General features: G+C 37.9%; 1 protein-coding gene across 6 annotated transcripts in view; it reads right to left on the bottom strand.

Moving 5' to 3' along the window:
- Positions 1 to 25,306, bottom strand: part of FUT8 (fucosyltransferase 8) — a 491,667-nt gene that overhangs the window by 387,145 nt on the left and 79,216 nt on the right. For 2 of the 6 annotated variants that reach the window (XM_069082394.1, XM_069082395.1), the window contains one exon: positions 8,412 to 8,520. The exons of the other annotated variants lie outside the window; for them this stretch is intronic. The gene's annotated coding sequence lies outside the window, so the exon portion shown is untranslated. The remainder of the gene's footprint in view (positions 1 to 8,411; positions 8,521 to 25,306) is intronic. 6 annotated transcript variants of the gene reach the window in all.

The raw sequence follows: 25,306 nt of genomic DNA, 5'->3' as shown, positions 1-25,306 counted from the left end.
GGGATGTGAGGGGGGATGATGGAAGGAAGGGCAGGCTGGGGGGGAGGGAAGTTGGAAGCACCCACTTTTGAAAAGGGACAGGATCAAAGTAGAGAATAGAACAAGTGTGAGGTGGGATAGGAGGGAGGGAAATATAGTCAGTCTTTTACAATACATCTACTATGTTATTGTTTTGCATTAGCCACACATGTACAACCTATACTGAACTGCTTGTCCCCCCAGTGGGGGTGGGTGGCAGGGGGGGGAAGGGAATGAATCTGGAATTGAAAGTTTTAAAATCAAATATTCAAATATATATATATATATGTGTGTGTGTGTGTGTGTGTGTGTATACTATTATTAATACCATCTTACATGTAATTAAGAAAAAAGATATACAGGCACTGAGGCATAGAGATCCACTGTAAAAGTTGAAACGGGCATGGGAGAAAATATGGGGGAGAGCAGATTGGAGGTGGGGATATCCTGTGGGACTGCTGTTTTGGGGGGATGGGTGGGGGTAAAACGGGGAGAAAATTTGTAACTCAAAATCTGGCAGAAACGAATGATGTAAATCAGCAGTTAATAAAGCATTTAAATTAAAAAAAAAAAAGATTATAAAGTTCCTGAGGGTAGGGATCACAAAACTGAAATATTCCACTAGGTACTTGACAAATATTTAAGGAATCATAACAGTACCTTGAAGATCATCTCTGCTAGTTCCCTCAATTCACAAATGTGGAAACTAAGAACAAGAGATTTTTTTTTAAAGGTGGTTAGTGTTGAGGTTTAGGGGTGCTGGGATCCTGAAATAGTGACATGTAGGTCCTACCCAAATAAATTCAACCCAAGCTTTCTTTCAGCCAAAAAGTAAAGTTATTAGAATACCATCCAAGGTGGGAGTGGTTCTAAAAATCCACATTTGCCAGACTCTTAAGGTGTCTAAGCATTTGTATAGCTAATAGAAGTGAGCCAGGTTGAATGCAAGAACCTTAATGGAGGCCAAGATGGATCTTATATACAGAAAGGCTGTGGGAGGGATCTAGGAGTGGCCCTGTAGTACCCACTTCTGGACGGGCCTCCATCCTTGTCCCCTTTGCTTTGGAAGGTGTGCCCAGGTCTATGGCCTTGAATATAATCACTGGACCCAGAAGCCAAGAGCATTCGGCTGAGTTTGAGAAAGCCTCATAGCTGTCTGATCTGAGAGGTCAGGCCCAAAATGCAGCTCCAAAGTGCAACCCCAACTGTAGAGTGAGTAGGTGTTAGGTAGAGAGGGGAGGCTTACATACCTTCCAGTCTTGGCTGGAAAAGGTAAGATAGTTTTCACAGTCAGGGAACCAAAATGTTGAGGTTTAGGGGTTCTGGGACCCTGAAATAGCAACACATGGGTCCTGCCTGAATGAATTCAACCCAAGCCTTCTTTCAACCAAAGAAACTCAAGGTTTATTAAAGATCTGCCATACTTACTGGGCTCTTAAGGAATCTAAGCATTTGTATGTCTAATATAAGCAGGTCAGATTAAATTAGAGCACCTTAATGAGGGCCAAGATGTATCTTATATACAGAAAGATTGTGGGAGGGATCTAGGAGAGACTAGTCAAGGAGACTGGAGGAGGGGTTTAGGGAAGAATCTGGATGGGAGTGGCCAGTAGGCTGGGGTGACTGGAAGGTAAAAGAAAAGGTCTGGAAGGTCAGGGACCTAAACAATTGGGCCAAGGGAGAATGAGGTCTAGATAGTATCAAGGGTGAGAAGTAGTCCTATCTGGACCCCAGGGCTATCTGGAGGTAATGGAGAACTGACAGATTGCTGGTGGGCCAGATGAGAGGATTACTAAAATGAGTAGATGCCTCAAGTGAACACCAAAGACTTGACTCTGTGGGAAAGTTCAAGAAGAGGTTTTTGGTTTTTTGAGGGGTAAGAGATGCTTGCAGAGCCTGTACCCCTTCAGTTGGCAGTTAAATTTTAATTTTCTAAAAAAGGGGGTTAGTGAGACATAAATGACTAAAACTCAGTTCTCACTTGATTAACTTAAAGAGTCTCTCCAATCTAACCTCAATCAGAGATTGGCCTCAAATACCACTAAGAACAAAACCTGAACAAGTCCTCTTGGTGGACTGCAACCTAAAATGCAATTCTTCCTTGCTACCTCTGGCTCATCAAAATGCCCTCTTACTTCCCCTTCTGACTTGCTTATTTCCAGTGACTTACATGTCACCAGAAAAAGAAATGCTATTGAAAGAGAGTGAAACTACCTATCTTATTTGATTTTTTCCTTCCTTCTCCTGAAAGAAATGACTCACAGTGAAGTTTCCTCATTTCTTTTAACTCCCTGTTACATTCCTATCTCTTTTCCATACTTTGTAAACCAGTTCTGTCTCACAAGTAACTCATGATTTCCTCAAAATGAGGTAATCTGAAAGACAACCATACTGATCCACTTCTGACTCGGCACTTCCAAATTTGGTGAAAGGAAATACAAAATGAAGGATTGAAACTGCTTTGCACCAATTAGTTAGCACTAATGAATGTGATCTTGCCTCACCAGCCAATGGTGAGGTAGGACAGGTCTTAGAGGTGGAGTTAGATTCAGGACAACAGAAACCCACAAACTTCCATATGTTGCATTCCCTGGCAGAAGCCGTCTGAGTGACAGGGGCAGTGCCCTTTCTTATGAGAAAGAATAAAAGACCTTTTCTGATCTCAGACTCCAAACTTTTTCATCTCACACACTCCCTAGTTCTAAAAATACCTCCTTTTATAAAGTGCAGTTTATATTTACAAGAGTTAGATGGAATTTGTGTGATACAATCAGTGAAAGATGTTACATGGTGACAAAATAGAACAAAGAGATGGGCTTCCCCTCAAAAAAAATATGTATAATTTGGAATGGTTTTAGTGGAGTCACAATCTTTCAAAATACCTCAAATCAAGACTGCCCCATTTAGAGATTCCCAGACCTCAGCTGGAGGCTCCCACTTTCCATCCTACCCTCAAGTAATCTATGACTAGGTACAGGCTCTGGAAATCCCCCTCCAATCTTTCCATTAGATCTGGTGTTTACCTGAGTCTATAATCCTCCTAGATTGGCCTTTCATTATCTCTAAATATAAACCTCAGTTACCTCTAACCTAACCAAGGCCTTGGAAGTTTACCTCCAAATTGCCTCCAGCTACTTCCCACCCCAGATCCTATCTAAACCCCATTTTCCTGGTTCCAGACTTCAACCTCTAGTCACCCCAGCCTATTGGCCACCCCCATCAAGATCCTCAGACTATTAGGTCAACCCTAGATCCCTCCCAAGTCTTTCTGTATATAAGATCCATCTTTTTTCCATGAAAGTGCTCAGATTCATTCTGGCCTGCTTACATTAGTATTACAAATGTTCAGATTCCTTAAAAGTCTGGCCAATAAGGCAGATATTTAATAAACCTTGTTTTCCTTTGGCTGAAAGAAAGCCCGGGTCGAATTCATTCTAACAGGACCCATCTGCTGCTATTTTGTGGTCCTAGTACCCTTAAACCTCAACAGTCTACACTATGCTTCATTATTTCTGCAGCCTTGTTAGAAAAAAAAATTTTTCAACATGCAGCCCTGACAAATAATTTCCAGGCTATTTTCCAATTCGGTGACCCCTAAAACACAATCATCCCATTCAGGTCTCAAAAAGTACTTTGTTTTATACTTCAGTGTATTTATTTTGTAACACTGTGTATTATAGCTATTTGTGTTGCTGACCTTTTCCTCTATTGGACTATAGGCTCCCTAAGGGCAAGGACTATATTTTGAGTTTTTATCTTCTTTCCTTTCCCCCACCCCAACACCTTAAACAGTGCTATTTTAATAGGAGCAGCTTAATAAACTTGGTAATTGATTTCCTCTCCAAGTTTTTATTACCAACATAGTCGATTCAATTTAGCTCAAAATAAAAAAAGGGAAAATGCTCACTTGTTTTGACATACAAGGAAAACTAAATTGATAATTTATTAAATGAATCTAATAACGTAATAAAGAATGGGAACAGTATAGCAGAGAGGCAGCCTCAAAAACAGGAAGACCTGTGAGAGAAATGATTATTAATAACTAATGATCTAGGCAGATTTGGAGTTCTCTGTTTTCTCCATCATCATCTCGAGACCTTAGTCTCTAAAAGTTGAGTTTACTTTCTCTACTATCCCACCCCACACAACCATATAAGGAATCCCTAGTCTAAAGTGAATTCCATTCAGTCCAGCTTGGGTGGAGACACTCTTTTGTCTAAACTGCCCAAGGCTAGGGGTGGTATGGGTATAGAGATAGAGATAGTCTCTCAGTTCAAGTGAGACAAGATGTCACTCTCAGTCCTTCACCAGGAGTAAAGCCCACTCACTGCTCTTTCAAAAGTCCACCCTACATTAACGGTTAGCCAGAGTTGAGTGACAACCTGGGGAATACCTACTCCACTCTTTGAAGGGCATAAAAACTGTGAGCCTACCACTATGAGGGTCTTCGGTCTAAAAGAGAGGTGGCCAAATGACCATTATTTTATTAAAATTCTGGCATTTCTCAAAACTTTTTAAACATCACACCTGGGATCAAGTATCACTTCTGACATATATTGGCTATGTTATGCCAGGCAAGTCACTCAACCTCTCAGTGCTCCAGGAAGCTGAGACCATTCTACTGCAGAGAAGATGCTGACCTATAGCTGTAGAGGGAGTTTTCTCACCTTTGACTTCCATATACCAATAAAATCCAAAACCTATCCCTATCCCTATCCCTAAGTGACATCATAGTATCAATACATATACAATGCTGTCTTCTCCTGTGAATCTAACATTACTTTTAAGGTACTACTGTCTTAAATTTAAACTAAAATTAACATCAAGAATATTTTTTTATTTTTACTGACATGTGTTGCTTTTCATAGCACCTGCATTTCCACTTTTTCTGATCCCCTACCAGGGAGCCTTCTAGCCAAGAATAAAGAGGATTAAAAAAAGCCAAAAGGTCAATAAACTAATATTTCAACCAGGACTGACAGTATATGTAGTATTCCACACCAATAATCCCCTACATCTCTACAAAAGAAAGGGAGAGAGACACGTTTTTATATTTCTGCTTTAGGACTCAACCATTATCGGATCATTATAATTTCATAACATTTAGCCTAAATTGTTTCATTGTTGTTATTCTTTCCGTTCTCATTGCTATTTTTTTTTTTTAAGCAATCAGGGTTAAGTAACTTGCTCAAGGTTACACAGCCAGTTATTTCTAGGTGTGGTGCTGAGTGTCTGAGCCAAGGATTCAATCTCCAGGTCATCCTGACACTGGAGCCGGTGCTCTTACTCGCTGTGCTACCTGGCCACCCCCCTCATTGCTATTTTCATTATTTATATCATTCTTCTGGTTCTGCTTACTTCACAGTGCACCAGTTCATAAGTCTTTCCATTTTTCTTGTAGCATCTTTCTTCCATGTTATTCCTTACATAAGTAATATTCAACATTCCTTAAAGCACAGTAATATTCTATTACATTCATGAACTACAAACTGTTTAACCATTCCCCAATCAGTAAGTATATATTTTGTTTCTAGTTCTCTGCTACTAGAGAATGAGTTGCTATAAACACCTGGTGTAAATGGGACTTTACTTTTTATTACTGACTTCTTTGGGATATATTCCTACCTTTAATACTTTGGGTCAAAGGGTATATACACTGTCTTCATTTTCTGCCCTTCCATTTAATTGAGTTCTCTACAATCACCCTGCTAACTCCTTATCTCTGCCCTCTCCAAAAAAAAAAACACACACACAGACATAAAGATTTCTTAATGAATGTTTTGTTGAAAACTTAATATTGAACATCAGTACAACCACCTAATAGTGCTTGGTAAAGTTTAAGTAATTCAAACGAATACTTTTTCCGTAACTTTCTTCAGTGTCTATTAACTACTCACTAACCCATTCTCCTCCCTTTCCCCAGAGTAGAGACACTCTCTTATAACAAATATATAGGCATAGTTAGACAAAACTGTCTAATGAATATTGTGGCTAATCTTAAAAATGTATGTCTGTTTCTGTTTCTCTCTTCTACTGTCTCTGAACAAAGGGGCACTCATTAAATGGTTGAGACCCCTCCTTCATCCTAGATCTCTTTAGTTTCTACCCTTGCCCTCTTTGGTACTCAAAGAAATCTGACTACCTCAGAAAACTAAACATCTGCCCACTGTCTCCAGTATTAGTTCTTCCATTCAAGCTGTCTATCATGCCAGGCCAAACAGAAAAGCAGAATCCTTACCCAAACAGTCTCTTTGCCACTCTCACCCAACAACACTATCCATCTGGTTTTGATCTTGTCACAGTTCTCGTATCAGCCTCCAAGATATATTCCCTCCTTCCACAAGGATGAACTTTTAAAAACTATTTATGAGAGTCAAGTTCCTACCAAATTGTCACAAATTGCTAAAAATTAGACATTTTACTGCAAAAATCTTAAAAATTAACAAATCCAAGAAAAATAAATAATTCAAGTTAGCCACTCAATTTCAAAAAATTTTGTCCTTTTGATAAATTCACCATACCACTTCTGAGTTTTAGTTTGTCCATTTACAATTTTGTTGTATTTCACTTGATACCACTCAGAAGTTTTCTGAAAATCTGGATCTTAATATTAATTTTGCTAACTTTTGAGACAACTCTGTACCAAGATGCTTTTCCTAGTTTCCAGGGTGGTCCAAGTGGTAGAGCTCATTCGTTCATTTAAAAGACATTTGCTGTGGAAAGATTATTAGGTTCTTTGGAGAATACCAAAATATGATCCTTACCATAAAGCTATTTAAGGTTACATACATGAAACTACTATAGAATCTTAGTATTTTCTTCTGTAAGCAGAATCCAGATTTCCACATTCTAAACTGTTAATGCTTTCCCAAGGAATTTGCTTCTGACTGTGTCTCTTATGTTAGAAAATTAGAAAAATACATGTGACTTAGAAAATATATGCAACCAAGTCTATATGACCCTAAAAAACTTAAACTATGATGAATTCATAACATTCAGCACATAAGTGTCATGGGTCCATAAAAAATGGCTATGGCTCCTTCAAGAACTTTTTCAAATTTCTTTACCCTGTTTCAAATGCTTTATTTCATAAGTTACTCTTTAGACTTAAATGAATCTATGCTACTTCCATACAGAAATACTGGTGAGAATAGTATAGTAGAAATAAAAACAATTAGAAACAATTGGGCAGAACAAAGTTAAAGTTTTGCATCTTGTTTTTTCACTCTGATATCTAAAACGAAAGGTTTTGTTTTTTTTTTAATATGATGTACCTCAAAAGCATTTTGTTCTGGTAGTAAATAATAAACTAGGCAGGTGCCTTAAAAAAACACCCAAATGGTTTCTTTCATATCATTTTTAGACCACAATTTCCTCCAAGAAAGAGGGACATTCTGTAATTTTCACTCCCTGCCCCTCAACCTATCCTCATTCAAAACTTAAGCAAAGTGAAGGTCGCAGATTCTTACCATAAAACTTATAAACAAAATTTTACATTGGACATTGGAAGCTACCAATGTCAAAGCATACAAATTTAACTGTATACTTCACGTTTCTCTCTTTGAACTCAGAAGATTTATCTGGTTAAAAAGAAAATTTAACACCAGCACAAAATTTCAAGAAAAACCACTTAAACCATGTTTACTTCTACACAAATGATATTGTAGCTAATCTCTTAGTATCTGAATTACTTAATAATTCTGTTCTCTTTCCATACTCTAAAATCTGTATGTTTTTAATCTGTATTTTAAGATCAATTTTTTTACTAAAAGGCATAATCAGAAAAAAGTGGCTAAGCCATCCAGATCTCAAGTTAAACCTTTTAACTTGGAAACACAAAACTACTTATTTCAACTCTGGAAGAGGAAAGAGAAAGTATATTTCTAAATACCCAAACTGTGCTGTGGACAAGCATAACACTCAAAACATAAAAACAAAAGCCAACTGTTAAAATGTCAGTCTTAAAGATTGACTTAACTTAGTTAGCTTACATTCAATAAAAAGTGCAGAATGGCTAGACACAAAGGCATCAAGTATGCTGGTTCTTCATGCATATCCACTATCTAACTTAAAAGGACTATAATACATTGTAAAGTATATATCATCCATCTAAAAACAAAAACAAAACAGTCCAAGGTATAGGTCTGATTCAGGAATCATTCTAATTTTGTTGGAGTATTTTGTTCATGTAGAAAAGAAGATGTGACTATACCATTCAGTCAGTAAATGCTTAATTTACAATAATTCAACAAAACAAAAGCAAAAGCAGTGTAATTTGGGTCATTCAGCTCCATTTGACATTTGTACATGTATGTACATGGTATAACTATGATTAGCCATCTTTCAGCTTCACAGAATTTCAAAAGAAAAAAAAAGTCCCAAAATATACTAACCTGGATTTGTTTAGCTAATTAGCAGAGATAATGAAAAATTTGATTATTTTTCTCAGAAGCAGAAACCATCAAAATGGGTATTCTCTTTAGACTTAACCAAAACAGTGATCTGGAAGGAAGAAAAATGCCAAAATTCAGTCCTCTTCACATTTCACTTAGTTTTTTTTGCGCTTAATGAAAACTCAGTCTTATTTCTATTATTTCTGCCGAAGCATCCAGTAAAACTTTTACCATAACAATAGGAGGACAACTTTATCATCTTGACATAAGAGGTGCTTTTCTATCCAGAGATTTTTTTTATCTCCTAACAAAGAAAGGGCCTTTATCTACCATATTATCTTCAAAGACCATCACCCTGTATCAAGGTGCTTCACAGGCCAAATAAAGGCCTATTTGCTTCTTTAAAAAAAAAAAAACACTAAATCCCTTTGTTTCCTCTACTTTTGCTTTTCTGTTATAATTTGCTTTCCTTAATTGCCCAGAATTGAGATCTTACCTTTTCACCCAAAGAAACAATCTATCATTATGAACCTTTAACTCTTACCATGCAGCCATATTTTAGTAGACCTTTGTTGGGCACTAACTGCAAGACCTTTACCTTGCAGAATTGAATAAATTGTTTCTAAGTGACAACATTACTCTATGAATTCTCTCAACTATCTGACTTAAAAGGCCTGGAATATTTGGCAAAATAAGTTTTCTGAAAAGCTTCAACATAATAGCCTCATAAAAGCCTCATAATACAAGTAATCAATGAAAATGTCCAAAGGCCCTAGAGAATCAGTGAAAACTCCACTATAGTAACTCCATAATGCTAGAATGTAGGAACTCTTTCTAACAGCAAAAAAATGGCCCATTAAAATAAATGTGACACTTGGGGGAATATTAATTGCAACAAGCTTCTTTTCCTAAAGTAAAACATTTACTTTATTTTTTACAGAAATAAAGATGAGCTTATGGACCAAGAAACGCAGAAAGCCAAATGATCTCTCAAATTTTTGCTTATGGGTTTGTAAATCAAAAGAAAAAAAGTCCTTTTCCTGCCCACAAACATTAGAGAAGTAAACTTCTCAAGCTAGTTGGTCAAACAAACATCTTTCACAATCACTTAAGCCACTGATTTTCAATGTGTTTTTTTTTTTATCATGAACCTTCTGTCAATAAAAAATCTGAACTTGCATTCCCAATACATATATTTACTTATTTATAAATTATATCTATGTGCTACATTTCTAATAATTACAGTGCATTATAAAACTTACACAAATAGAAATTTTAAAAGGATGAATTAAATATGAAATAATACTTAATGCTGGAATCAATAGAGAGCCATTGGAGTTAGAATAGAGAAGTTACATGGTCAGATATACCATTTTAGGAAATTCATTTTGGCAGGTACAAAGAGAGAACTGACTGGAGAAAGGGGAGACCTGAAAGAGGAAAATTAATTAGGAGTCTACTGCAATAGTCCAGACTAGAAGTAATAAGGGCCTAAACTGCTGCTCACCCTTCATTCACTGAAGAGGACCAGTAACATCAAGAGGGTGATGTCTTGACTTGCATGTGAATTGGATTTAAGTGAGGCAGATCTGTGCAAAGTCATCAGCCTCATTCTTTCCTATACAGTTATCAGAGTCTAGTAGCAAGACAACTGGCAATGTCCCAGTAGGGCCTGAATGAGCTCAGGTGGAGATTGTATGAGATAGAAAGAAAAGGATAAAGGCAAAAAATATTGTGGAGGGAGAAATGACAAGATTTGGAGAGTGCCTGGATATGTGGATTGAAGAACTCAAAGTATTAGCTATTGCTCAAATTACCACAGCAACAGGGGAGAGATGGAAAAAAGAGGCAGGAGTCGGCAAAAAATGGGTAGGGTGGATCCCAATATGACTGTCCTATTGGGATCTATGTATGCCAGAAATTTCTTAGCCTTCCTGCGTTGTTTTTATGTCTACCTGGTTCCAAGCAAATCATGTCAGGCATTATCTATACCAAGGAAAATCACACAAAAATTTTTTAAGAAAGAAAAAATGAAATCCCGCAGCTTCAAAATAAGACTTAAGGGGGACAGAATGATTCCAGGGGGTAGGGAATTTAATGACTAATAAACTCTAGAGCTCTAAGATAGCCCTGAAAAGTAGACGATACAATTAACATTTCACAATTAAGAAAACTGATGATTTGCTTAGGGTCACAGAGATAGGGTCTGAGGGAAGATTCAAATTCATGTCTTCCTGATCCCAAGGTCAACACTCTAATCATTGTACCACCCAGCTGCCTACTTTCTCTTTTACAAACAAAAGGCTGTTATTTCAGGCAACTTGGCAGGAAACCACATTTTAGAGATATCATCCAGAAAACAAGAAGGAATAAAAAAACCCTTCAAATTTTAAATAGCAAAATCTAGATTTGTATAGGATGAGTATGCTGTTCAGAAGAATCTTGTCTTCCCTGCACAGTGTCCGGCACCTATCAGGTACTTAACAAATGTTTCTGTTCAGCTGTCTTTCAGGATGTCAAGGAGAAGAGTAACTTAGGAATCAGTGGGTCCTAGTCCTAGCTCTGTCACTAATTACCTAAGTGGTCTAACATAAATCAGGCACTGCGTCCCTCTGGAATTTTCTCATTTGTAAAGAAGACTAGACTGGATGATCTTTAGAGGTTCTTTCAGTTTTAAGAGTTACTTTACTGGACAATACTTTTCTGTCACCATTCATGCCTTTATTCACTACTGATTTTAACAACTAAAGGTAATTCTAAAACTGACCTTGTAAGTCCTGCTCAGCTAGTAATAATATTATTTAGTAGATAACAATATGCTTCTTATCCGAATTAAATATGATAGATAAGGGAAGTTGCCCTAACTGGAAAAAAAAAAACTCCCATAACCCATATTTTACTTTAGATGGCAGCTTTTGGGGTTTTGCAAAAGCAAAAGTTAATGGACCTTTAATTTAACCTTAAAATCCACTTTACTCTCAATCTGAAATTAGTAGCCTCACACAATTATTTGCAGTCCTGCTATGATATAATCATTCTACAATGACTGATGGGTGAGGGAAAAGTCCCCTAATTCACTCTATGCAACCAGTCCCAGCCCATTCTTCACATTCCATCCAGTCATCCAACAAGAAACTAGGTAGACCTAAATGCTGGCATCTTGCTATCTGACTATTGCTATCACCCTCATGCCCACCAGATCCATTGACCCTTTATATCAAGACCTCCTTAGACCATGGTCTGCCATTCAGTTTTGACAATTCATCCTAAGTACTATCCTGCTTGGTGCAGAAACCTCCATAATCTATGATATCTAGCAGGCCCCCATTCATAATCCAATGAGCCACCCACCAGGAAACCAGGGCCCTTCTGGTGAAGGGATTTAACTATCAGTCCTGCCATGGGCAATAGCTTCTCTTTCCCACTCCCTTCCTTCCCTAAAGGTCCACTCACAATCTCAGGGACTTTCTACTCCAAAAACCAAAATTCCTTTCCATGGCCTCCACCCCACTTTGTTTATAATATCTCTCTTTCAGAATATAAGTTCCTTGACGGTAAAGACTATCTTACTTTTGTATCTGTATTCCCAGCTCCTAGAAGAGTACATGGCACATAAAGCAAGTTAACAAATGCTCCATTCAATAGGTACCACTGGTACTACCTTTGGGAGACAATGTGTACAAGAGTGTCCCAAAAGTCCTTACTTCAGTTTTAAGCTACTGAATATTACACTGAAACTTTTGGGACATCCTGTATAGGGGGAATGGTAGTCAGGGAATGGTGTTTTGGGTTTGAAAAAACATGACGGGGGAGGCTAGGTGGCACAGTGAATAGAGAGAGCACTGGCTTTGGAGTCAGGAGGACCTGAGTTCAAATCCAGCCTCAGACACAACACTTACTAGCTGTGTGACCTTAGGCAAGTCACTTGACTCCAACTGCCCTGCCCTCACCCCTCCAAAAAGCAAAAAAGAAAAAGAAAAAAGGAAAAATCATGAGGATATGGATGGAACCAAAAGGCAAGTTGACTGACACATCCTTTCCAGTAGATGATACTAATTTGACTATGATTCATGACCCCAGAGAAAAAAGCAAGCAGTAAAGGAGGTGGTGGAGCAGGAAAAGGAATGGAAAACAGGCAAAATGGCAAGACTAAAGCATGGCTGGGACCGGTTAGTATGCAGTCATAAACTCACTAACCAGGACAACATAGGACCCTCCCATGATGAGTGTTTTAAGTGTCCAAAGTTATGCTCTCTTCAGGGTGTGGGAGGGTACAGACGACAAGAAGATAGCAGGGGTAGAAAGTGAAGCATGTCTGAAAATGATGAGACTTATTCAGGGATGCTGTAAGGATGTAGTGGAGGGGATTCCTGCACTGAGTAGTAAGCTAGATTAGATAGCTTTTAAGGTCTCTCAAAGTCTGACATGAGCTGATTATTCATTACTTCCCTAGGAAATTCTTGGCCTGGTTAAGAGTTTTCAGATGGTCAGCAGTACTTTAATGGAACTCTACCTTTACTCTCAATTATACTGTTCCCTCAACATGCTAAACAAATTATCTCTGTGACTTACATTTAGATAACAAATTGAAGTAGCAAGATGATTTTTAATGCTTCTCAATAAAAAGCAATTTGCTTTCAGTCAATGATCCTTCTCACTTCTCTTCTTTAAATACCCCCTCTTCTTTCCTATTGCTTTAAGAAATGGAGATGTCCTCAGAGTGACTATTTATTTCCTGATGAACTCTCAGCAGCTCAATGTTCACAATGATTACTCCTCCAGCCTACAAAATGATGTTCAGAAAAACAACTCAATTTCACAATACTAACTAAATAAGCTTACATATAATCTTCTGTCCCAAGACCACCTCAGAACTCCTTCAACACAACTATGTTTCAAGTATTGCCTCTCATATAATAACTGTTCTTTTTATTTTTTTCAAAATGAATTGCCTTCTCAGTCAGCCATTCCTCTATTTCTGCCAATTCAGCTAATCTAACCCCATTACATATCATATTTCCAAGAAACATTCCAAATCAGTATCATCTGCAATTTAATCAACAGCAATTCACTATCCAACTCTTTACAACCACTGTTCCAAATCTCAAGTCTCTTCAAGACTCTCACAACACTCTCTCCTCCACTCTTCTCAGCTAAAGACCTCACCTTATACTTCATACAAAAAACTGAGGCCATTTGCAGGGAGCTCCTCCTTTCCCTCTTCATCTTACATCACTCATGAAACACTATCTTCTCCTTTATTCACATCAAATAAAGAAGTGACCTTTTTCCTTGATTCAATCCCTCCCCATCTTCTCCAGCAGATTACTCCCACTATCATTTCCATGCTTCTCTTCTCTTCAATCAATCGCTACATATTGGCACTGTCCATATTGAATGTTCCAACATACATCCATGTCTTGACAACTTTAAAAAAATCCCCCACTTCTGGGAGGCAAGATGGCGGAGTAAATTGCTCTCACTCTCCCTTACTGACCTCTAAAAACCCTGAAAGAAAATCATCCCAGGAAAAATCCCAGTACAGAACAAACAGAAAGATAGGATGCAGCAGTCTTTTAGCCCAAGAGGCTTGAGGGATTAATGGGAAAGTTCCCTCTCACTTTCATGGAAGGGGAGCAGTACAGGAATGGAGGTGTCCCAGCAATCCAGCAGCAAGACCCACCTCAACAAACCAGCGGAGATCCTGAGCCCCAGGGTGGTGAAGCAAGCAAGCGCCAATACTAGGCCATCCCATCTCCCCCACATGCCTTGACACAGCCAGGGTAACCAGCAGACTCCAGTTTGGAAAATCACCACATGCGCCAGCAAGCAGGCGTCCTCCAGCAGCTGAACCTCCCCATACACGGCTCCAGGCAGGCAGGTGTCCTCTAGCAACCAGGCCCCCCCACCCTGACTCAGAGAGCTTCAATGTGGCCCTGGAGAAATGAAGAAAAACCCCACCTGGCCTCAGCACATGCCAGCTACCACCATTAGGACCCCAGGTCAGCACCAGGTGAGCTGCCAGACCCCTACAGACTCCAGCTGCCAGAACCTGAGGCCCGAACACACAAAGTCAGTGACCAGGTCCTGGCCCCAGCACAAGACACTTAGGTCAGTTCCCCCTGTGCTCCAGCAAGAGGGCTAAACTTTAAAAGCTAGGATATAGACAAACATTATGAGCAAAGCAGAAATGGACAATGACCATAGATTCTTATGGGGACAGGAAAGATCAAAACACAAATTCAGAAGAGGACAACATTACCAACATACCTACATCCAAAACCTCAAAGAAGAATATTAACTGGTCTCAAGTCTAAAATGCCTTGTTGGAAGACCTCAAGAAGAATTTTAAAAGTCAAGTAAGAGAGATAGAAGGAAAATTGGGAAAAGTTAACGAGAGGTAAGCAGGACAGAGTCAACAGCTTAGAAGAGGAAATTAAAAAATTAACTATAGAAAACAATTCCTTACAAAGTAGAATTGGTCAAGTGGAAAAGGAGGCACAAAAACTCAATGAAGGGAACTCCTTAAAAAGCAGAATTGGCCAAATGGAAAAGGAGGTAAAAAAAGCTAACAGAAGAAAACGCTTCATTAAAAATTAGAACTGGGAAAGTGCTAATGACTCCATGAGGCATCAAGAATCAGTCAAACAAAATCAAAAGACTGAAAAAAAATAGAAATGTAAAATATCTCATTGTAAAAAAAAAAAAAACTGACCTGGAAAAAGGATCCAGGGGAGATAATTTAAGACTTATTGGTGTACCTGAAAAACATTATTTTAAAAAGGGCCTGAGGGGTGGCTAAGTGGCGCAGTGAATGGAGCACCGGCCCTGGAGTCAGGAGGACCCGAGTTCAAATCCGGCCTCAGACACTTGACACACTTACTAATCATGTGATTTTGGGCAAGTCACTTAACCCCAACTGCCCTCCAAAAAGGAAAAAAAAAATTAAAATTAAAAAGGTCCTGAACAGCACCTTTCAAAAATTATTGAGGAAAACTGTCCTAATATCCTAGAACCAGAAGGTAAAATAGTCATCAAAAAAAATCCACTAGTCACCTCCTGAAAGAGATCCCAAAATGAAAATGCTAAGGAATGTTGTAGCCAAATTCCAGAATTATCAGATAAAGGAGAAAATGCTGCAAGCAACCAGAAAGAAACAATTCAAATATTGTAGAATATTTTGCTTCTAGATTACACAGGACCTTGCAGCTTCTACATTAAAAGATCAGAGGGTTTGGAATATGATATTCCATAAGGCAAAGGAGCTTGAATTACAACCAAGGATCAACTATCCTGCAAAACTGAGCGTAATCTTTCAGGGGAGGAGATAGACATTCAATAAAATAGAGGACTTCCAAGCCTTCCTGATAAAAAGACCAGAGTTTAATAGAAAATTTGATCTACAAGAGTCAAGACAGGCATAAAAAGGTAAACAGGAAAGAAAAAACCAAATTATTCAATAAGGGCAAACTGTTTACATCCCTACATGGGAAGAAAATACCTGTAAACTCTTTTTGTGTTTGTTTTAAAGCAATTGGGGTTAAGTAACTTGCTCAAGGTTACACGGCCAGTTATTTTTTGTGTGGGTGCCAAGTATCTGAGGCTGGAACCGATCCCAGGTCGGTCTCCCGACGCCGGTGCCGGTGCTCTTACTCACTGCGCCACCTGGGTTTGTAAAGTCTTGAGAACTGTATCTTTATTACATTTAGATGCAGTATACATAGACAGAGGGCTTGGGTATAAGTTGACTTTGGTGTGATGATAAAAACATCTAAAAAGTGAGATAGGATTATACTGGGACAAGAGGAAAGGCAGAATTACATCACATGAAAAGGTGCAAAGACCTATTACAGTGGACGGAAAGAAGGGAGGGAGATGAGCATTGTTTGAACCTTACTTGCATCAGATTTGGCTCAAAGATGGAATAACATACTAAGGTTTAAAGTCTAACTTACCCTACAGGAAGTAGGGAAAGGACAAAGAAAAGGGAGGGACCTGATAGAAGGGAGGGCAGATGTAGGGAAGTGGTGTTCAGAAGCAAAACACTACTGAGGAGGGAAAGGAAGAAGGGGGAGAGAAAAGCATAAATGGGGGAACTAGGATGTAGAGAAAGACATAGCTAGTAATCATAGCTATGAATGTGAATAGGATGAACTATCCCATAAAACACAAGCAGATAGCAGAGTTGATTAAAAACTATACTCCAAAAAAAAAAGCCATACTCCTACAGTATGTTGTTTACAAGAAACACATCTGAAGCAAAGGGATACATAAAGAGTAAAGGTAAAAGGCTGGAGTAGAATATATTATGTGCCAGCTGAAATAAAAAAGCAGGGATAGCAATCCTGATCTCAGACAAAGCAAAAGCAAAAATAGATCTAATTAAAAGAGATAAGGATGGAAACTATATCCTGCTAAAAGGTACCAAAATCAATGAAGTAATATCATTATCAAACATATATGCACCAAGTGGTAGAGCATCCAAATTCTTAAAGGAGAAGATAAGGGAGTTACAGGAAGAAATAAAAGCATTTCCAATAAGATCAGGGGTGAAACAAGGATGTCCATTATCACAACTTTTATTCAGTATCATACTAGAAATGTTAGCTTTAGCAGTAAGGGAAGAAGGAATTACAATAGGCAAAGAAGAAACAAAGCTATCACTCTTTGAAGATGATATGATGGTATACGTACAGAATCCTAGCGAAGCAAGTGAAAACTACATGAAATAATGAACAACTTTACCAGTTACAAATGATAAGCATTTCTATATATTACTAACAAAGCCCAACAGAAAGAGGGAGAGAAATTCCATTTAAAGTTACAGTAGATAGTATAAAATATTTGTGAGTCTGTGAGGGATAATTTGCAGTGAAGTTTCCCCCTTCTGAACATCATATATACAGTGTTATTAATTCCTTATATTTTGTAACTAAGTTCAGTATTGTTTCCCCATACATATGGAAGTCACTGTGTATTGCAAGGTAATGTAAGAGCTACTGAGTATTAATACAATTGACTGGATTAACTACTGAGACCAAATTAGAAGTGTTTCTAGTTTGGGGAAAGGAATGGTAGTGTGAGAAGTAGCAAAGGGTTAAGTTTCTATAAAACTGCAAGAATTGATGAAACAAGACTACTGATAAAAGTACCAGATAGTACCCTTGGGAAGAAGTTGAGTTCCCAGAGAATTCCTAGATAATACTAAAAATGAAATAATGTAGAATAAAAGGAGCTGGCAGCAGCAAGTGGATCTGACCAGTCAGAAAGCAGACAGCAGCCTTGGAACACTCAGGCCCAGATAAGGCCACATCTAGGTTGGACTGAAGGGAGTTCAGTATTCTGAGGTTGTCACTGCGCTTGCATAGTGGACCTCACGTATTATGTATGTTATCTAACAAAATTAGAGCCTCATTAGTAATGATTAGGTTAATGTTTGGGAGGGGTGGGTAACCCTTGCTTATTTAACCCAGTTTCTACTCCTGTAGGGTGGCCTTCCCTCCCTGGATTTCCCAGTGACGGGACCACCCACTTCTCACAAGATTCTAACAAAACTTTCTACCTTCACTTTGAGAGGTCTCCAAGTAGTCAATTCTCAGTTAGGGTCTTCGTACCCCACACAAGTCTATCTGCCAAAACAAACCCAGGGACTATATAAACACAATTACAAAACACTTTGCAACACAAATAAAGTCAGATCTAAATTACTGGAAAAATATCAGTTGCTTATGGGCATGCTAAGCTAATAGAATAAAAACAACAATTTTACCTAAATTAACCTACATATTCTGTGCCATAGCAATCAAACTACCAAAAAATTATTCTATAGACCTAGAAAAAATAATATCAAAATTCATCCAGAAGGAGAAAAGGTCCAGCATACCAAGGGAATTCATCAAAAGAAATGCAAGGGAAGATGGCCTAGCTGTACCAGATCTAAAACTATATTATAAAGCCGCAATCATCAAAATTAGCTAAGTACTAGCTAAGAAACAGAGCAGTGGATCAGTGGAATAGGTTAGGTATATAAGACACTGTAGCAGCAAGCACCCCAGCATCCCCAGGGTGGCTGCCAACACAGGTTCTTAGATCTGCTTTGTTAAAGAAAAGCAACTCAAAACTGGTTAACAAGCTTAATCAGTCAAATATGTATCGTGTACCTCGCTCAGGGGAAAAAGGTCAGCACCCCGAACTTCAGAGAGTAATCAAGACAAAGAAACAGATCAAGTAGACAGGTTTCCAAACTGTCCAACCATTACATCCATACCAAATCACAGTTACCATCAACATCTGGGTTTTTCAAAGCCGGGGGGCTCTCAACAACAGCTTCCCAGAGTCTCATCTGATCAAATCACAGAACACTTCTCAAAGTGAGCCCCAAAGCAAAGCCGCACATCAGGGATTATAGAGCCTTCTCCTGGGTCAGAGAATGTAACCACCCTCTTGACCCACTGCCCAATCACACAGCATCAAGGTGTGGGCATTCCTGAAAACTAACCCTCCAGCCACAGGTTCCATGTGACCACATTCAGCCTATTAGGAGGCAGAGTATATTTCCAAATCAAGGAAGGTTCTCAGAGTCTCTTAAGCCTATCAAAGGGCCTAAGGGCAGGGAAGATCTTTAAATTTGCATTTCCATTACAGACACAGTAGTCAATGACTATAGTAAACTAGTGTCTGATAAATCTAAAGACTCCAGCTTCTGGGATAAGAACTCACAATTTAACAAAAACTGCTGGGAAAACTGGAAAATACTATGGTAGAAACTAGGCAAAGACCAACATCTTACACAGTATATCAAGACAAAGTCATAATGGTACACAATTGAGATATAAAGGCTGATACTATAAAGCAAATTAGGAGAGCAAATCTGTCAGATTTATGGAGAACAGAAGAATTTATGACCAAACAGGTAATAAAGAACATTATGAAATGGAAAATGGATAATTTTGATTACGTGAAATTGAAAAGTTTTTGCACAAACAAAACCAAAGAAATCAAGGTTAGAAGGGAAGCAGAAAGCTGGGAAAGAATATTTACAACCAATGGCTTGGGTGCAGGCAGGTCCAGGTGAGGCAACCCAGACCAGGCATACTTTCCTCACTGCCTTCCAGACTCTGCAGAGCTGGGGCAGGGGGGCAGGAGAGCAGAGGGACAGGGAAAGGTAGCCTGTCGGAGCTCACCCTGGCCCAGTGGCCACTGCCACACCTGGGACTTGGAGAAGCCATAACCCAGGGAGAGACAGAGGGCAGACGGCAGACGATGCAGCTGCCAGGAAGCTGCTCATTTTACAAATGAAGAAAATGAGGCAAATAAGGTGAAGTGACCTGCCCAGGATCATACACCTACACATGCATAAGGATGCCTTACGAAAAGAACCACAGATAAATAATGTAAACTACAGAACATTAGAGAAGAAGCCTTTGGAGAAGCCATCCTTGTTAAATCTAGGGAAGACTGCAAGCAATATGTTATCAAGGAAATTAACATCTTAAGGATGTCCAGGAAAGAAAGAAAAGAATCAAGGAGAGAAGATGAAGTGTTGGCAAACATGAAGCATCCATATACTGTCCTATACAGGGAATCATTTGAAGGTCAGATAAAATTTGCTTTTTGCAAAGCACACAAAAACTCATCAACTAAATGATGGTCTCTATATAATTTAGTTGTATATATATATATATATATATATAATATATATTACATAATATATAATAATATATATATAATACAACTTAATACAATTTAGTTGTATATATAATATAGCTTCATCACTCTGGAGGAATAATATATATCACTGCAATGACAGTGTATTACATGGAACCTGGTGGCCAGGTTGATTCTTTGACATATCATCCATATCCCCAACTTAGTTCTCTACTGACTGAGGACTGCGATAGTAATCTATGGAAGGAACCTATCATGCTGATGAAAATAAAATATTCACTTAATTATTTTTAACCTGTTAAGTCCTGTTAAGCATCAACTCTGAGAGAAATCACTGAGCCTCTGAAAATAAGTTGACAGACCTATCTACTCAATGGTATCCTTATACTTGAAATTATAAGATTTAAATACATCGAGTATCTTCTTGATGAGGTTTAAAATACTGTAGAAAAAAAGGGAAAAAAACTCTGTAGAGATAGCATTAGAAAAATTTAGGCCAGAGAGTGTGGAATCTCTTCTCTGAATATCTTAAATAAAAAGCTAGATAATCTTAAAAACTTAAGATGAACAATATCACATAGAAGAGAAAAAACAAGTAAGCAGAAAAAGTAGTCAATGCCAAAAGAATATTAAATGCCAGGAATGCCCACAAACAAATGCAGAAGACTCAAAGAAAATCACCATTTTATTTGATTGTGGGCCTAACACTTCCCTGCCAACTGCTCCCCTCCCCCCATGCACTGGGCATTAGTAACATACACAGCATAACACAAAAGAGGATTGCATATGAAAGCACTAATCTCCATTCTACACTGCTTGCTTTTTAAAAAACAGAATAATTTGAATGCTATTTTCAAAACTAAAAAAAAAAGAATGTTTAGAATTAGTATCTCTGATAAAGGCCTCATTTCTCAAATATATAGAGAACTGAGTCAAATTTATAAGAATACAAGTCATTCCCCAATTGATAAATGGTCAAAGGATATAAACAGGAAGTTTTCCAAAGAAGAAATTAAAGATATCTATAGTCATATGAAAAAATGCTCTAAATCACTACTGATTTTAAAAAAAATGCAAATCAAAACAACTCTGAGGTACCATCTCATACCCATCAGATTGGCTGTTACACAAAAAAAAGAAAATGAAAAATGTTGGAGAAGATGTGGAAAAATTGGAACACTAATGCATTGTTGTGAACTGATCCAATCAATCTGGAGAGCAATTAGGAACTATTCCCAAAGGGCTATAAAAATGTGCCTACCTTTTGACCCAGCAATACCACCCACTTCTAGGGCTATATCATAAAGAGATCATAAAAATGGGAAAAGGACCCACATGTAAAAAATATTTAAAGGAAATGGTGGTCAAGAATTAGAAATTGAGGGGATGCCCATCAATTGGGGAATGGCTGAACAAGTTATGGTATATTGAATGTAATAGAATACTATTGTTCTATAAGAAATGATGAGCCGGCAGACTTTAGAAAAACCTGGAAAGACTTATATGAATGAACTGATACTGAGTGAAATGAGCAAAACCAGGAAGGCACTGTACACAGTAACAGCCACACTGTGAGATAACTGACAGCCTCCTTGCTGATCCTGGAATGAGACACTCCATCTCTCAATTCCAGGAATTTTCACTGGCTATCCTCCACACTTGAAATTCTCTCTCTCCTTATCTCCTAGTTCCTGGCTTTGGTCAAGTCCCAACTAAAATACCACCTTCTATAAGAAGCCTTTTCCTATTTTCCCTAAAGCTAACACCTTCTCTTTTGGTTATTTCCAATTTAACTTCATATGTATCTTGTTTGTGTAAGTTGTTTTCACACTGTCTTCCTTCATTAGACTGTGAACTCCCTGAGAGCTGAAATTGTCTTTGCCCCTTTTGTATCCCAGTGCTTATTAGCAGGGTGTTTGACACAGTATAAATAGTAATAAATGCTTGTTCACTATTGCTATCGAGGGCACCGCCATCCTCCGAGTCACCCAAAGTGACAAAAACAATGCCATCCTCAATTCTTCACTCACCCTATACATCTAATTCATTGCCAGATCTAGGCATTTCTGCCCTTACATCATTTCTTCTCTCTACTCAAGCAGTCTTCAACCTAGCTTCCTAATCAACTCCTTGCTCACTCCAAGCCATTACCATACTTCCAAAATAAGTATACTTCTGACCATGCCACCATCCTCCCCCCTAAATCAACTCCAACAGGTCCCCTATTACCTCCAGGATCAAATTCAAGTTGTCTGTTTGTCATTTTAAGCTCTTCAAGATCCCTTTCTACCTTTCCACTATTCTAATATTTTATTCTCATAATCTCTTCTACTCATTCCTTCTCCAACCCTCTGCACAGAGTGCTCAAGGTGCTGGGAAAGTTCTCCCTCCTCAACTCCACCTCAAGTTTTCCCTAGTGTCCTTCAAGACTCAACACAAAATCCCACCTTCTTCAGGAGTCTTTTCCAGATTGCCTCCCACCCACCAGCCCCACCCCAGCTGTTAATGCTTTCCCCCATGAGGTTAACCTTTCCTTTATTATAAAACTAGCATATACCTAATCCATGTTGTCTTCCCCTATTAGAACATGAACTCCTAAGGACAACATCTGTTGCCTTTCTTTGTATCCCCAGGACTTAGCACAGTGTCTGCTAAGTGTTTTAATAAAAGCTTGCTCACTGATCACTGATTTTGATGCTGCTACTTCTCTAAACTGTCTTATTCCTAACATACAAACCTTAAAGTCTGAATAACTGATTATTAACCTTTTTTTCCTTTAAAAGCTGTAATTCCATTTTCCTTCTCTCTCTCTCTCTCTCTCTCTCTCTTTCTCTCTCTCTCTCTCTCTTTTCCCCCACCCCCCCCCCCCCACAGGAGCTCATCACTTTAATTGTTTGGAAAACGAACCCCCTCCATCCCTACTGAGAGTCCTATGTACATAGTAACAAGGAACAATAAAATTCCTCAAACACAATGGTTTAGACGAATAAGACGACCTACCTAAAGGGGAAAAAATCAAATTTATAAGCAAGGGAAAATTAACATTATGTGCATTTTTTTTAAACAAATCTCTGGTCAAATTCAATTTACAAATATCCCTTTACCTTATCACACTCTGCACAAGTCATCTTCTCCCTCCTTGCCCAATTTTCAAGCCACTTCAGGGGAGACAAATTTCTAATCTTGCTCTTTTCCATTTTCATTTCACTATATTATTATTTTCAGTTGTCACCACAGATTGATCCAAGTTAAAGGAAATACTTGAAATATACAGTGAATACACAGTGTGTTCCATAACAATTTTAATAAGACAAATAAGAATAGTGAGAGCTCAAAGGGGCAAAAATTATTCAGTTGCTTTGGCTCCTGGACTAATATACAAGCATTCCATTTTAAACTAATTAGACATGTGACACATTAGAGGATGGTTATTAGATTTAAAAAGAGGAATCTTTGCTTTATAAAAGAATTCCTTTCAAAACCAGCTCCCCTGAGGGATTTAAAACATGATTCAATTAACACAACTTTTTCAGAATACACTAATTTCATGAAATGAAATCCACCTATATTAAATTAAATTACATAATATATAGAGGTTAACTGATAAAATGAATGATCCACATAGATCATAATCCAAGTTATCTAGAGAGACTGTTAAGAGTCAGACACTGTAGAAAGTAGGCTGGATTTGGAGTCTGAGGACCAGGGTTCAAATCCCATCTTTATTGGGTTATCTTGAACTAAACGCTAAGCCTAGTTTTTCTTCTTCTAAATGGAAGCAAAGGGAGGTGAATACAGCAAATTCCATGTTTTATTCTAACTTTAAATCTAAGATCCTATGTATTGATGACAATATAACATATCTAATATGTGTAGGCAAATCTCAACGTAGGCAAATATGGATTTATCTATATAGTAAATTGTAAATGTTATATGTGTGAGCCTACTGCAACAGTAATAAAATATCTATACATGTAAATTGATAGATGGACTTCTGCAGCCCCATCTCAAGAAAACCCAGGTTCTGCAGTATGGAGATATAAGGGATAAGATACTAGACTAAGCTAAACTAGATGTCCCAGCAAAACAAAGACAAACAAAGGATTTGGGGGACTATTATGTTATTTCTTATAAAGATGTTCCTTGTTATATAGTTGCTAATTGACAATTTTATATGCTGGTGTTTTCTTCTGCAAATTTTGTCATTTTTTTCCTGGGCCTTACAGTGTTTTGATCACACATATCTACAGTTTTTTCCCCTTTTTCTCTTTTTCCCATTCCAATGAAACTTTTTCCAAATAACTTTTCCCATCAACACTAAATCGGTAATAAGTAAATAATGTCAATATTAATCTAAGTTGTCTATAGGTGAATGCTTAAAACCCCAACAAATCAAATTAGCTCTACTTCCTCAGCAGATATTAAGTGGACAATCTTTAAAAGGTTGGAACAGTTCCTGTTTTGTCACTACTTAAAACAGTAATAGAAAAACCTCATTCTTCCTAACTCTCTTTGCTTTCATTGGTAACTGAGCTTAACAATTCACTTAAGGGAACAAGGGTGAATGCAGTCCATTATGGAACTACTCTCCACAAGTTTTTCAAATTCTGGCATTTATGTGGGTTTAATTCACAGCAGATCAGGGCTTTGCCTAAGGCCTCAATCTCCACTTATTTATACAGGTTATAAGCACACAAAAAAGCAGGACACCAGATAGGAAATTAGGGGCAAAGTGTTTTACAAATTATCCTTTCACCCTACTGCACCTCACATACCAGATGTCAAGTACCTCTCCAAAGAATCTTAGATGAAGACAGGCCAGAGATAATTATTCACTTCAGATCTGGCAGACTACAGAAGCAAAAAATTATTCATTAGCAAATGTGAAAATTGCATAATGATTTTGTGTATAGCCAATGGAGATGAATGTGCATTAGAATTTAAGGAAATCATAAGTGAAGAAGTCTAGCTTTACAGAACAGACTATATCACACAAACTAACTATAAAGTAAATTTCTGCAAATCAAATATATTATCATTAATCTTTCACTATATATAAGAAGTCTCTAAACAAAATATTCACATTTTTAAAAATATATTTAAAAGAAAATTATACTTTTAATCAGAATAAGACACAAAAATAAAGATTACCTAGAACCTTTTTAAAATCTATTTACCCTTGACAATAAATCCATGTTAAAAAATTAAAAAGAAGGTCATGAGTTATC

The sequence above is a fragment of the Petaurus breviceps genome, unplaced genomic scaffold (genome assembly GCF_028583685.1).
Source record: "Petaurus breviceps papuanus isolate PSGF00001 unplaced genomic scaffold, PetGlider_PUasm1.0 164, whole genome shotgun sequence".
Classification (NCBI taxonomy): domain Eukaryota; kingdom Metazoa; phylum Chordata; class Mammalia; order Diprotodontia; family Petauridae; genus Petaurus; species Petaurus breviceps.
The sequence above is the reverse complement of the archived record's forward strand: the minus strand, read 5'-3'. Positions and strand labels throughout refer to the sequence as shown.